Below are 15523 nucleotides of genomic sequence, written 5' to 3'. Positions count from 1 at the left end.
ATTACAGAGTACATAGTCATGTCACTGACTGTCCTCAGAGAAGCTCACACTCTAATTTCTTTCATAGTCATAGTATAAATGTCCTTCCATATTATTATTATGTATTTATATAGCACCGACATCTTCTGCAGCTCATTACAGAGTACATAGTCATGTCACTGACTGTCCTCAGAGGAGCTCACAATCTGATACCTTCTATAGTCATAGTATAATGTCCTTTCATATTATTATTACTGTATGTATTTATATAGCACTGACATCTTCTGCAGCACATTACACAGTACATAGTCATGTCACTGACTGTCCTCAGAGGGGCTCACAATCTAATCCTACCATAGTCATAGTCTAGTGTCCTACCATATTATTATTATGTATTTATACAGCACTGACATCTTCCGCAGCACATTACAGAGCACATAGTCATGTCACTGACTGTCCTCAGAGGAGCTCACACTCTAATCCTACCATAGTCATAGTCTAATGCCCTACCATATTATTATTATGTATTTATATAGCACTGACATCTTCTGCAGCACATTACAGAGTACATAGTCATGTCACTGACTGTCCTCAGAGGAGCTCACAGTCTAATCCTACCATAGTCATAGTGTAATGTCCTGCCATATTATTATTATGTATTTATATAGCACTGACATATCCTGCAGCACATTACAGAGTACATAGTCATGTCACTGACTGTCCTCAGAGGAGCTCACAATCTAATCCTACTATAGTCATAGCCTAATGTCCTACCATATTATTATTATGTATTTATATAGCACTGACATCTTCTGCAGCACTTTACAGAGTACATAGTCATGTCACTGACTGTCCTCAGAGAAGCTCACACTCTAATCCTACCATAGTCATAGTCTAATGTCCTACCATATTATTATTATGTATTCATATAGCACTGACATCTTCTGCAGCACATTACAGAGTACATAGTCATGTCACTGACTGTCCTCAGAGGAGCTCACACTCTAATCCTACCATAGTTATAGTCTAATGTCTTACCATATTATTATTATTATGTATTTATATAGCACTGACATCATCTGCAACACATTACAGAGTACATAGTCATGTCACTGACTGTCCTCAGAGGAGCTCACACTCTAATCCTACCATAGTCATAGTCTAATGTCCTACCACATTATAATTATGTATTTATATAGCACTGACATCTCCTGCAGCACATTACAGAGTACATAGTCATGTCACTGACTGTCCTCAGAGGAGCTCACACTCTAATCCTACCATAGTCATAGTCTAATGTCCTACCATATTATTATTATGTATTTATATAGCACTGACATCTTCTGCAGCACATTACAGAGTACATAGTCATGTCACTGACTGTCCTCAGAGGAGCTCACACTCTAATCCTACCATAGTCATAGTCTAATGTCCTACCATATTATTATTATGTATTTATATAGCACTGACATCTTCTGCAGCACATTACAGAGTACATAGTCATGTCACTGACTGTCCTCAGAGGAGCTCACACTCTAATCCTACCATAGTCATAGTCTAATGTCCTAACATATTATTATTATGTATTTATATAGCACTGACCTCTTCCGCAGCACATTACAGAGTACATAGTCATGTCACTGACTGTCCTCAGAGGAGCTCACACTCTAATCCTACCATAGTCATAGTCTAATGTCCTACCATATTATTATTATGTATTTATATAGCACTGACATCTTCTGCAGCACATTACAGAGTACATAGTCATGTCACTGACTGTCCTCAGAGGAGCTCACACTCTAATCCTACCATAGTCATAGTATAATGTCCTACCATATTATTATTATGTATTTATATAGCACTGACATCTTCTGCAGCACTTTACAGAGTATATAGTCATGTCACTGACTGTCCTCAGAGGAGCTCACACTCTAATCCTACCATAGTCATAGTATAATGTCCTACCATATTATTATTATGTATTTATATAGCACTGACATCTTCTGCAGCACTTTACAGAGTATATAGTCATGTCACTGACTGTCCTCAGAGGAGCTCACACTCTAATCCTACCATAGTCATAGTCTAATGTCCTACCATATTATTATTATGTATTTATATAGCACTGACATCTTCTGCAGCACATTACAGAGTACATAGTCATGTCATTGACTTTCCTCAGAGGAGCTCACAATCTAACCCTACCATAGTCATAGTATAAATGTCCTTCCATATTATTATTATGTATTTATATAGCACCGACATCTTCTGCAGCTCATTACAGAGTACATAGTCATGTCACTGACTGTCCTCAGAGGAGCGCACACTCTAATCCTACCATAGTCATAGTCTAATGTCCTACCATATTATTATTATGTATTTATATAGCACTGACATCTTCTGCAGCACATTACAGAGTACATAGTCATGTCACTGACTTTCCTCAGAGGAGCTCACAATCTAACCCTACCATAGTCATAGTATAAATGTCCTTCCATATTATTATTATGTATTTATATAGCACCGACATCTTCTGCAGCTCATTACAGAGTACATAGTCATGTCACTGACTGTCCTCAGAGGAGCGCACACTCTAATCCTACCATAGTCATAGTCTAATGTCCTACCATATTATTATTATGTATTTATATAGCACTGACATCTTCTGCAGCACATTACAGAGTACATAGTCATGTCACTGACTTTCCTCAGAGGAGCTCACAATCTAACCCTACCATAGTCATAGTATAAATGTCCTTCCATATTATTATTATGTATTTATATAGCACCGACATCTTCTGCAGCTCATTACAGAGTACATAGTCATGTCACTGACTGTCCTCAGAGGAGCTCACACTCTAATCCTACCATAGTCATAGTCTAATGTCCTACCATATTATTATTATGTATTTATATAGCACTGACATCTTCTGCAGCACATTACAGAGTACATAGTCATGTCACTGACTGTCCTCAGAGGAGCTCACAATCTAATCCTACCATAGTCATAGTCTAATGTCCTACCATATTATTATTATGTATTTATATAGCACTGACATCTTCTGCAGCACATTACAGAGTACATAGTCATGTCACTGACTGTCCTCAGAGGAGCTCACACTCTAATCCTACCATAGTCATAGTATAATGTCCTACCATATTATTATTATGTATTTATATAGCACTGACATCTTCTGCAGCACTTTACAGAGTATATAGTCATGTCACTGACTGTCCTCAGAGGAGCTCACACTCTAATCCTACCATAGCCATAGTCTAATGTCCTACCATATTATTATTATGTATTTATATAGCACTGACATCTTCTGCAGCACATTACAGAGTACATAGTCATGTCACTGACTGTCCTCAGAGGAGCTCACAATCTAATCCTACCATAGTCATAGTCTAATGTCCTACCATATTATTATTATTATGTATTTATATAGCACTGACATCTTCTGCAGCACTTTACAGAGTATATAGTCATGTCACTGACTGCCCTCAGAGGAGCTCACACTCTAATCCTACCATAGTCATAGTCTAATGTCCTGTCATATTATTATTATGTATTTATATAGCACTGACATCTTCTGCAGCACATTACAGAGTACATAGTCATGTCACTCACTGCCCTCAGAGGAGCTCACACTCTAATCCTACCATAGTCATAGTGTAATGTCCTACCATATTATTATTATGTATTTATATAGCACTGACATCTTCTGCAGCACATTACAGAGTACATAGTCATGTCACTGACTTTCCTCAGAGGAGCTCACAATCTAACCCTACCATAGTCATAGTATAAATGTCCTTCCATATTATTATTATGTATTTATATAGCACCGACATCTTCTGCAGCTCATTACAGAGTACATAGTCATGTCACTGACTGTCCTCAGAGGAGCGCACACTCTAATCCTACCATAGTCATAGTCTAATGTCCTACCATATTATTATTATGTATTTATATAGCACTGACATCTTCTGCAGCACATTACAGAGTACATAGTCATGTCACTGACTTTCCTCAGAGGAGCTCACAATCTAACCCTACCATAGTCATAGTATAAATGTCCTTCCATATTATTATTATGTATTTATATAGCACCGACATCTTCTGCAGCTCATTACAGAGTACATAGTCATGTCACTGACTGTCCTCAGAGGAGCTCACACTCTAATCCTACCATAGTCATAGTCTAATGTCCTACCATATTATTATTATGTATTTATATAGCACTGACATCTTCTGCAGCACATTACAGAGTACATAGTCATGTCACTGACTGTCCTCAGAGGAGCTCACAATCTAATCCTACCATAGTCATAGTCTAATGTCCTACCATATTATTATTATGTATTTATATAGCACTGACATCTTCTGCAGCACATTACAGAGTACATAGTCATGTCACTGACTGTCCTCAGAGGAGCTCACACTCTAATCCTACCATAGTCATAGTATAATGTCCTACCATATTATTATTATGTATTTATATAGCACTGACATCTTCTGCAGCACTTTACAGAGTATATAGTCATGTCACTGACTGTCCTCAGAGGAGCTCACACTCTAATCCTACCATAGCCATAGTCTAATGTCCTACCATATTATTATTATGTATTTATATAGCACTGACATCTTCTGCAGCACATTACAGAGTACATAGTCATGTCACTGACTGTCCTCAGAGGAGCTCACAATCTAATCCTACCATAGTCATAGTCTAATGTCCTACCATATTATTATTATTATGTATTTATATAGCACTGACATCTTCTGCAGCACTTTACAGAGTATATAGTCATGTCACTGACTGCCCTCAGAGGAGCTCACACTCTAATCCTACCATAGTCATAGTCTAATGTCCTGTCATATTATTATTATGTATTTATATAGCACTGACATCTTCTGCAGCACATTACAGAGTACATAGTCATGTCACTGACTGTCCTTAGAGGAGCTCACACTCTAATCCTACCATAGTAATAGTCTAATATCCTACCATATTATTATTATGTATTTATATAGCACTGACATCTTCTGCAGCACTTTACAGAGTATATAGTCATGTCACTGACTGCCCTCAGAGGAGCTCACACTCTAATCCTACCATAGTCATAGTCTAATGTCCTGTCATATTATTATTATGTATTTATATAGCACTGACATCTTCTGCAGCACATTACAGAGTACATAGTCATGTCACAACTGTCCCCAGAGGAGCTCACACTCTAATCCTACCATAGTCATAGTCTAATGTCCTATCATATGATTATTATGTATTTATATAGCACTGACATCTCCTGCAGCACATTACAGAGTACATAGTCATGTCACTGACTGTCCTCAGAGGAGCTCACACTCTACTCCTACCATAGTCATAGTCTAATGTCCTACCATATTATTATTATGTATTTATATAGCACTGACATCTTCTGCAGCACATTACAGAGTACATAGTCATGTCACTGACTGTCCCTGAGAGGAGCTCACAATCTAATCCTGCCATAGTCATAGTATAATGTCCTACCATATTATTATTATGTATTTATATAGCACTGACATCTTCTACAGCACTTTACAGAGTACATAGTCATGTCACTGACTGTCCTTAGAGCAGCTCACGCTGTAATCCTACCATAGTCATAGTCTAGTGTCCTACCATATGGTTGTTATGAATTTCTATGTGTTGTCACTAAATGTCCCTCATGTACTCATAAAATGGAACTTTAGCATCAATAAGATATGACGATTTACAAGGTCACATTCACTTTGGCCCAAATTTCTATTATAGGAAAGGGTTAAAAACTCCAGATCTAGCGTACTTATGTCAAGTCTCTGCGGTTTAAAATACTGCTAAGAGGTCTGGCTGGCTAGCGGGCGCCTCGGTCCCACAGCGACAAACACAAGGCCTTCACATCTTTACACTGTGCGGTATTGTGCCTGCGTTCATATTGATTTCCGCAGATACGCCATACAGGCGACGCGCAGGAACATCACCGCTGTATGTACAAACTTCCCCTTTTATCACTTTCTGTTCTTTTTTTGTTTTGTGTTTTTTTTCAGAGAGCGCAATTCAATACAATCTGTGCTGTGGTGGGATGTCTCCCGCCGCCGCAGTCTTAAGCGCTCTGTGAACATGCGGCCCGTAGAAAAAAGGATTGCCGTCGAGTTTAATCCACACCCCAGGAACGCATTTACACGTAACAGGTTCTTACGCGGCCACATATGGCTAAACAACTTAGCAAACATTTCAATGTTCCCTCGCGCTTTATCCTTTTTAAGTTAAAAAAAAAAATGTCCCCACATCTCGTCGCGATTTAAGTTGTCTCTCTAATTAACTCCAACCTCCTGTTGTCTTTTCAGTGATAGAAAACAGCAAAGACCCCAGCATTTCATTTACTTTGACAGTGGTCTTTTTCGACATATGGGTCGCAATCTAGTTTAATTAAAAGCACATTTGTATTCCAAACAAATTAAGTGCGATTACGGGCGCTGAGTTATGAGTATCTATCGCCCGAGCCTCGCTGGGCCATGTTTTTGCAAAAATTACCACGTTGAGATCAAAGTGCCAGGGCCCTTCTCTTGATTGCCTCGTTAGAATCTGTAGAAATGGCCTTCATAAATTAGGGCCCTCGTTACGTCGGGAACTGCCAAAATAGACATCTTATGATGTAATTGTTACCATACAGCTTTCAGCGCAGCGTGACAGAGTCCTTTCTACACCTTGGCTTCAAGAATTTAGATTTTCATTGAAAAAATAAATACACACACTCCAAAAAACATACAGACAAGTGAAATGGTTCTCCTGAAGAAAAAAAAAGACCATAAGAATATGATAGAGATGTATGGTTGGATTGCTCCTCTGAGGACAGTCAGTGACATGACTATGTACTCTGTAACATGCTGCAGAAGATTTCAGTGCTATATAAATACATAATAATAATATGGTAGAGACATTAGACTATGACTATGGTAGGAATTCGATTGTGAGCTCCTCTGAGGACAGTCAGTGACATGACTATGTAAGTGCTGCAGAAGATGTCAGTGCTATATAAATACATAATAATATGGAAGGACATTAGACTATGACTATGGTAGGATTAGATTGTGAGCTCCTGTGAGGACAGTGACATGACTATGTACTCTGTAAAGTGCTGCAGGATGTCAGTGCTATATAAATACATAATAATAATATGGTAGGACATTAGACTATGACTATGGTAGGATTAGCGCGTGAGCTGCTCTAAGGACAGTCAGTGACATGACTATGTACTCTGTAAAGTGCTGCAGGATGTCAGTGGTATATAAATACATAATAATAATATGGTAGGACATTAGACTATGACTATGGTAGGGTTAAAGTGTGAGCGCCTCTGAGGACAGTCAGTGACATGACTATCAGCAAAAGCTCGGTATACAGAGGCGCCAGAGTAGAGTAAAACATTTTAAAACCCGTTTAGAAGCAGAGGGGTATGTTAGGGTGGACTTACCTCCCTCTTACAAAAAAGAAAACTCACTTGAGTCTGGATAAAACAGAATTGACAAATAATTTATTCAACTCCACAATGTGACGCGTTTTGCGGGCGTGACCCCGCTTCCTCAGGCAAAAATGGGAGCGTAACTCAGTGGGTCAAGCAATAGAGGCGCTCAAACCTATTGCTTGACCCACTGAGTTGTGCTCCCATTTTTGCCTGAGGAAGCGGGGTCACGCCCGCGAAACGCGCCACATTTGTGGAGTTGAATAAATTATTTGTCAATTCTGTTTTATCGAGACTCAAGTGAGTTTTCTTTTTTGTAAGAGGGAGGTAAGTCCACCCTAACATACCCCTCTGCTTTGAAGCGTTTTTAAAAATGTTTTACTCTACTCTGGCGCCTCTGTATACCGAGTTTTTGCTGATCCTCTAGTCCACCCTGGGTGGAGGGGTGCATCCCCATCTACTATCTACAGAGAGCGACTTCTTAACCTGAGTGGGGTCAGGTCCTAAAGCTCCCCACCTGAATTTAAAGTGGTTGCCTATGGGTAACCCGTGTTTGTGAGTATATAATACATAAAATTGTATTGAACTCTTCTTTTTACCTGACAAATAATACTGCACCATATTGGGCTCTCGATTCTTTTCTTGTTTTAAAGTGACATGACTATGTACTCTGTAGAAAATGTCAGTGCTATATAAATACATAATAATGCTATGGTAGGATGTTAGACTATGACTATGGTAGGATTAGATTGTGAGCTCCTCCGAGGACAGTCAGTGACATGACTATGTACTCTGTATTGTGCTGCAGAAGATGTCAGTGCTATATAAATACATAATAATAATATGGTAGGGCATTACACTATGACTATTGTAGGATTAGAGTGTGAGCTCCTCTGAGGACATTCAGTGACATGACTATGTACTCTGTACAGTTCTGCGGGAGATGTCAGTGCTATATAAATACATAATAATAATAATAATAATAATAATAATAATAATAATAATAATAATAATAATAATATGGTAGGGACATTAGACAGTGGCGGACACAGCCAGCAGTGGGCCCCTGTGCAAAATACCAATTGTAGGCCCCTGACAGGCAGTTAAAAGTGGGTGTGGCCATAACTAAATTGGGTGTGGTTACACATTGCATGGATTTACCAATACAGTCTATGGCAGCCTTCCCTGAGGCCCATAAATATTTCTTATTTATTTATTTATTGTAGTTATAAAGCGCCAACATATTACGCAGCGCATATTGATGCATACATGTAACATCTGCATTATACTGGTTACTGAACAAAAGCAAAACTTAACCCCAATCCTGCATCAAGACAAAGCATGACATGACAGACTGTGGGCTCGATTCACAAAGCGGTGATAACCCAGTTAAAGACTTTAGGGGTGATAACCATTTTTATCATGCCTAAACTCAGTTTGGGCATGATAAGTTTAGGCATGATAAGTTTAGGCATGATAAGTTTAGATAAGTTTAGATCGCGCGCAAAGTCTCGCACGCAAAGCAGCGCCATTAAACTCTATGCAAAGTGCACCAGACTTTGCTAACGCAAAACTTTTGATCAGCTGTGCACTGCGGTGCTAACACAGTTGGTGCTTAAACTTATCACGGCTAAAAACTTATCACACCTAAACTTATCATGCCTAAACAGAGTTTAGGCATGATAAAGGGCTTTTCACTAGCGTGCTAACTGTTAGCACCGCTTTGTGAATCAGGCCCTCTGTCTTTTATACTTGAAAACTCACCTGAGGTGGGAGGGATATGGAGGCTGACATATTTGTTGCCTTTTAAACAATGCACATTGCCTGGCTGTCCTGCTGATCCTCTGCTTCTAATACTTTTAGCCAGAGACCCTGAACAAGCATGCAGCAGATCAGGTGTTTCTGACTAGTGTTGGGCGAACAGTGTTCGCCACTGTTCGGGTTCTGCAGAACATTACCCTGTTCGGGTGATGTTCGGGTTCGGCCGAACACCTGTTCGGCCATATGGCCGAACTAAGAGCGCATGGCCGAACGTTACCCGAACGTTCGGCTAGCGCTGTGATTGGCCGAACGGGTCACGTGTAGTGTTGGGCGAACATCTAGATGTTCGGGTTCGGGCCGAACATGGCCGCGATGTTCGGGTGTTCGACCCGAACTCCGAACATAATGGAAGTCAATGGGGACCCTAACTTTCGTGCTTTGTAAAGCCTCCTTATATGCTACATACCCCAAATTTACAGGGTATATGCACCTTGGGAGTGGGTACAAGAGGAAAAATTTTTTAGCAAAAAGAGCTTATAGTTTTTGAGAAAATCGATTTTAAAGTTTCAAAGGTAAAACTGTCTTTTAAATGCGGGAAATGTCTGTTTTCTTTGCACAGGTAACATGCTTTTTGTCGGTATGCAGTCATAAATGTAATACATATAAGAGGTTCCAGGAAAAGGGACCGGTAACGCTAACCCAGCAGCAGCACACGTGATGGAACAGGAGGAGGGTGGCGCAGGAGGAGAAGGCCACGCTTTGAGACACAACAACCCAGGCCTTGCATGAGGACAAGAAGCGTGCGGATAGCAATTTGCGTTTTGTCGCCATGCAGTCATAAATGTAATACAGATGAGAGGTTCAATAAACAGGGACCGGAAACGCTAACCCATCACAGATGTTCATTGTTCATGTTACTTGGTTGGGTCCGGGAGTGTTGCGTAGTCGTTTCCAATCCAGGATTGATTCATTTTAATTTGAGTCAGACGGTCTGCATTTTCTGTGGAGAGGCGGATACGCCGATCTGTGACAATGCCTCCGGCAGCACTGAAACAGCGTTCCGACATAACGCTGGCTGCTGGGCAAGCCAGCACCTCTATTGCGTACATTGCCAGTTTGTGCCAGGTGTCTAGCTTCGATACCCAATAGTTGAAGGGTGCAGATGGATTGTTCAACACAGCTATGCCATCTGACATGTAGTCCTTGACCATCTTCTCCAGGCGATCGGTGTTGGAGGTGGATCTGCACGCTTGCTGTTCTGTGTGCTGCTGCATGGGTGTCAGAAAATTTTCCCACTCCAAGGACACTGCCGATACCATTCCCTTTTGGGCACTAGCTGCGGCTTGTGTTGTTTGCTGCCCTCCTGGTCGTCCTGGGTTTGCGGAAGTCAGTCTGTCGGCGAACAACTGGCTAGAGGAGGGGGAGAATGTCAATCTCCTCTTTAAAGTCTCCACAAGGGCCTGCTGGTATTCTTCCATTTTGACCTGTCGGACTCTTTCTTCAAGCAGTTTTGGAACATTGTGTTTGTACCGTGGATCCAGAAGGGTATAAACCCAGTAATTGGTGTTGTCCAGAATGCGCACAATGCGTGGGTCGCGTTCAATGCAGTCCTAGGCCGAAGAGGTCATAGCCTAGGGTCACAAAAACCTGTTTATTTGGGCTATTTCAATGGTAGTGATGGTGACGTACATAAATCTCAGCCATGGCCGTTAGCAACGTCTGAATTTCACGAAATGTCTCATGCAGGTAGAAGACATATTGTTAGACTTGGATTCCAAAGATGGGGTCCCTACATCTCTGCAAACCAGAGTTACAGGGGTCCAAAATTGGTAAAATCCCCCATAGGCTTTCATTGGGCCTCCTATTTACAGTTCCAAAATCTCACATCTTTTCAAAGGGCAATTGATCAGCAGTGGCAAATTTTCTAGCATTGTAGGGACCCTTAAGGGGGAACATGACTGGTGAGTTTCGGGCCCCTAGGCCAAAGAGGTCATAGCCTAGGGTCACAAAAACCTGTTTATTTGGGTTATTTCAATGGTAGTGATGGTGACGTACATAAATCTCAGCCATGGCCGTTAGCAACGTCTGAATTTCACGAAATGTCTCATGCAGGTAGAAGACATATTGTTAGACTTGGATTCCAAAGATGGGGTCCCTACATCTCTGCAAACCAGAGTTACAGGGGTCCAAAATTGGTACAATCCCCCATAGACTTTCATTGCCTCCCTATTTCACTTTCCAAAATCTCACATCTTTTCAAAAGGCAATGGCTCAGCAGTACCAAATTTTCTAGCATTGTAGGGACCCTTAGGGGGATCATGACTGGTGAGTTTTGCCACTGCTGAGCCATTGCCCTTTGAAATGGTGTGAGATTTTGGAACGGTAAATAGTAGGCCCAATGAAAGCCTATGGGGGATTTTACCAATTTTGGACCCCTGTAACTCTGGTTTGCAGAGATGTAGGGACCCCATCTTTGGAATCCAAGTCTAACAATATGTCTTCTACCTGCATGAGACATTTCGTGAAATTCAGACGTTGCTAACGGCCATGGCTGAGATTTATGTACGTCACCATCACTACCATTGAAATAGCCCAAATAAACAGGTTTTTGTGACCCTAGGCTATGACCTCTTCGGCCTAGGGGCCCGAAACTCACCAGTCATGTTCTCCCTAAGGGTCCCTACAATGCTAGAAAATTTGGTACTGCTGAGCTATTGCCCTTTGAAAAGATGTGAGATTTTGGAAAGTGAAATAGGGAGGCAATGAAAGTCTATGGGGGATTTTACCAATTTTGGACCCCTGTAACTCTAGTTTGCAGAGATGTAGGGACCCCATCTTTGGAATCCAAGTCTAACAATATGTCTTCTACCTGCATGAGACATTTCGTGAAATTCAGACGTTGCTAACGGCCATAGCTGAGATTTATGTACGTCACCATCACTACCATTGAAATAGCCCAAATAAACAGGTTTTTGTGACCCTAGGCTATGACTTCTTTGGCCTAGGGGCCCGAAACGCACCAGTCATGTTCCCCCTAAGGGTCCCTACAATGCTAGAAAATTTGGTACTGCTGAGCCATTGCCCTTTGAAAAGATGTGAGATTTTGGAAAGTGAAATAGGGAGGCAATGAAAGTCTATGGGGGATTTTACCAATTTTGGACCCCTGTAACTCTGGTTTGCAGAGATGTAGGGACCCCATCTTTGGAATCCAAGTCTAACAATATGTCTTCTACCTGCATGAGACATTTCGTGAAATTCAGACGTTGCTAACGGCCATGGCTGAGATTTATGTATGTCACCATCACTACCATTGAAATAGCCCAAATAAACAGGTTTTTGTGATCCTAGGCTATGACCTCTTCGGCCTAGGACTGCATTGAACGCGACCCACGCATTGTGCGCATTCTGGACAACACCAATTACTGGGTTTATACCCTTCTGGATCCACGGTACAAACACAATGTTCCAAAACTGCTTGAAGAAAGAGTCCGACAGGTCAAATGGAAGAATACCAGCAGGCCCTTGTGGAGACTTTAAAGAGGAGATTGACATCCTCCCCCTCCTCTAGCCAGTTGTACGCCGACAGACTGACTTCCGCAAACACAGGACGACCAGGAGGGCAGCAAACAACACAAGCCGCAGCTAGTGCCCAAAAGGGAATGGTATCGGCAGTGTCCTTGGAGTGGGAACATTTTCTGACACCTATGCAGCAGCACACAGAACAGCAAGCGTGCAGATCCACCTCCAACACCGATCGCCTGGAGAAGATGGTCAAGGACTACATGTCAGATGGCATAGCTGTGTTGAACAATCCATCTGCACCCTTCAACTATTGGGTATCGAAGCCAGACACCTGGCACAAACTGGCAATGTACGCAATAGAGGTGCTGGCTTGCCCGGCAGCCAGCGTTATGTCGGAACGCTGTTTTAGTGCTGCCGGAGGCATCGTCACAGATCGGCGTATCCGCCTCTCCACAGAAAATGCAGACCGTCTGACTCAAATTAAAATGAATCAATCCTGGATTGGAAACGACTACGCAACACTCCCGGACCCCAACCAAGTAACATGAACAATGAACATCTGTGATGGGTTAGCGTTTCCGGTCCCTGTTTATTGAACCTCTCATCCCCCCCTCCCCCCCCTGCCCTGTCCCAGGTTGAGCGTTCAAAAATCTGGTCACTGTAGCTTAGGGTGCTCTGGCGGGCCCCCTCCTGACCACGGTCCGTGCCCGAGTGCCTGAATGGTCAGTCCGCCCCTGATCACAAGCCCTTAGTAACGGCTTAGTAACATACTGCTAGTGGGATCCAGGCCTTTAGAAGATTGGATTGCGAGCTCCTCTCACTGCTATAGCATTGCAAGAAGTTCTTAGCGCTGCGTAACATGGTGACACTAACCTCTGCACAAAATGCACCAGTTACTTTCTTGAGAATCCATCAAACACTTTTCTGTTCAGTTCCTCATTTAACAAGAAGACTTCTGGCAATTATCGCCCGTTGGCCCCGATTGCGAGCCCTGCTTACGCCTTCCCAATCCCCCCTCCCCCGCCCAACACACCATCCGCACACCCACCGCGCTGCAGAAAACAAAAGGGAGATTGGTACAGATGTTGGCGTCACCTTGTTGTGCTGCAGTATGACATATGAGGCTGTCGTCCCTGCAGAAGGGGCACATTATCTCAATTAATGTTTCACATAAAACGTGACACTGATAGCATTCATGGGAGCGCAGGCCATTACCATTTGCATGGTGACTAGCGCAAGAAATATGATCACACGCAGATGCCGCTGGAGAGAGTCGCCCCGGGCCTGTGACAATGTTTTCCTCCCCTCCTTCTGTTTTGATTTCTACTTAAAGTTTTACGATTCCGTTTCCTCTAGGGTGCTATTATCTGGTATGCTAATAAGACTATGCATATCCTATTAGCATTGTCAGTGGAAGATAAGGAGCCCGACCAGACAGAAGGAGACAGAGAGAACAATCATTGTTGTCGACGCTGCATGAAAAACCTTGCGTTATCCGCTTCTCTGCTTACCAGGAGGCATTCACGGTAAAAATGACCCCAACTCATGTTCCTTATCGGCATGCATTTTTAATGCGCTATTTTTATCATTGTAAAAACAAAACAAACATTTGTACTTCTCAAGAGCTTTGATCTTCCCCTAGAATTCCCTTCCATAACACATCTGTCACTCTCCAAACCTTGAAACTTTTAAACAATGCACATTGCCTGGCTATGCTGCTGATCCTCTGCCTGTAATACATTTAGCCATAGCCCCCGAACAAGCATGCAGCAGATCAGGTGCTCTGACTGAAGTGTGACTGGATTAGGCTCATGCTTGTTTAGGGTGTGTGAGACACTACTGCAGCCAAAGAGATAAGCAGGGCTGCCAGGCAACTGGTATTGTTTAAAATGAAATAAATATGGCAGTCTCCATATTCCTCTTACCTCAGCTTTCCTTTAAAGAGGAACTCCAGTGAAAATAATGTAATAAAAAAAGTGCTTCATTTTTACAATAATTATGTATAAATGATTTAGTCAGTGTTTGCCCATTGTAAAAGCTTTCCTCTCCCTGATTTACAATCTGACATGGTGACATTTTTCCTGCTGGCAGGTGATGTAGTTGCTGCATGGTTTTTTGGCAGTTGGAAACAGATGTAAAAAGCTATTTCCCACAATGCAACAGGGTTCACAGACAGGAAACTGCCAGAAGTACCTCGGTACTCAGAGTTTCTTGTGGGAGGGGTTTCACCACAATAGTCTGTTTGTGAAAAGGTATAGATTTCTCATGTAAAAGGGGGTATCAGCTACTGATTGGGATGAAGTTCAATTCTTGGTCGGAGTTTCTCTTTAAGTGCAATTTTAAAGAGAATCTGTATTGTTAAAATCGCACAAAAGTAAACATACCAGTGCGTTAGGGGACATCTCCTATTCCCCTCTGACACAATTTCGCCGCTCCCCGCCGCATTAAAAGTGGTTAAAAACAGCTTTAAAAAGTTTGTTTATAAACAAACAAAATGGCCACCAAAACAGGAAGTAGGTTGATGTACAGCATGTCCACAGGGGCGCCGCCAGGCACCAAGCAGACCAAGCGGCTGCTTGGGGCCTCATGTTTTTAGGGGCCTCGGAGTCTCCGTGACGTCGTTATGACGTCACACCGTCACTGTCCTGCCGCAGCGGCTTCTTGGTACGGGCTCAGGGGGCGGGCAGACTCCGGCGAGGGGAAGGCTCTGTCCCTGCCCACCCACCAATAGAGCGGCTGCTTGGCCGCTTTAGTTCCGCCCCCGCCCACT

The sequence above is a fragment of the Hyperolius riggenbachi genome, chromosome 6 (assembly GCF_040937935.1).
Source record: "Hyperolius riggenbachi isolate aHypRig1 chromosome 6, aHypRig1.pri, whole genome shotgun sequence".
Taxonomy (NCBI): domain Eukaryota; kingdom Metazoa; phylum Chordata; class Amphibia; order Anura; family Hyperoliidae; genus Hyperolius; species Hyperolius riggenbachi.
Note: the sequence above shows the minus strand (reverse complement) of the source record.